Genomic DNA, 863 nt, shown 5'->3' on the forward strand with positions numbered 1-863 from the left:
ACTTGCTGTGAAAGGTAGAGATGGAATACATTTTTTTGTTCATCTAGGAGCAAACTCTGTTCACATCTACTCTTCAGTCAGTAATGCGTTGCTGTACTCAAAGACTGTAAAACGTTACCAATTCCTTTTTCCCCTTTTCGCTCCAGAAGCAATCATGCTCCTTATCACTGAGAAAAATGACCTCTATGACAACACAATATAAATTCAGAAATTCATCACAGTCTCTGAGCTTGAACCCCCAGTGGGATTCAAAGTTGTGGCAACAGAGACTATAGAAGATCAGTGAACTAAGTCAAGAAGCATTAGTGTGTTAAGCAATCATTTCAACTTTTTCTTTCCATTTTTCATACTCTGAGACGCACATGAAAAAAACATTTTGCACTCAGCAGATTTGAGTTGGAATCATTCCATCATTGTATCAGATGAGATTAAAAAAATCAATACAAGAATAACAGAGGTGCTTAAGCTCAGTAGGAGGATTTAAGACATAAATGGAGGCTAAAGGAAAACTATAGTGGCAGAATGCTCATATGAAGAAGATCTTAGAAATGCTGAAAAACTGCATTATGTCTACAAAAAGCAGATCAGTATTTGTCTATTGTTTTAGTAGCTTAAAGAACAGTGAAAAGGGGAAATGTTTGCTCATGGAAAATATAATGCCTTAAAAATTTCAATTGTATTAGATTTGAAACCTGATCTTTATGAAAGATATCATACGTTAATCACACCACTGGCAAATTGTGAGTTGGAGAGATTAGAGTTGCTGCCAAATATCTCTAATCCTTCAGGGCTGTGAAAGTGTTATGATATTCACATACCCTATACAGACTTATTATTGTTATAAAAAGCTTTTATTGCTTTGT

The sequence above is a fragment of the Alligator sinensis genome, unplaced genomic scaffold (assembly GCF_000455745.1).
Source record: "Alligator sinensis unplaced genomic scaffold, ASM45574v1 scaffold454_1, whole genome shotgun sequence".
NCBI classification, from domain to species: domain Eukaryota; kingdom Metazoa; phylum Chordata; order Crocodylia; family Alligatoridae; genus Alligator; species Alligator sinensis.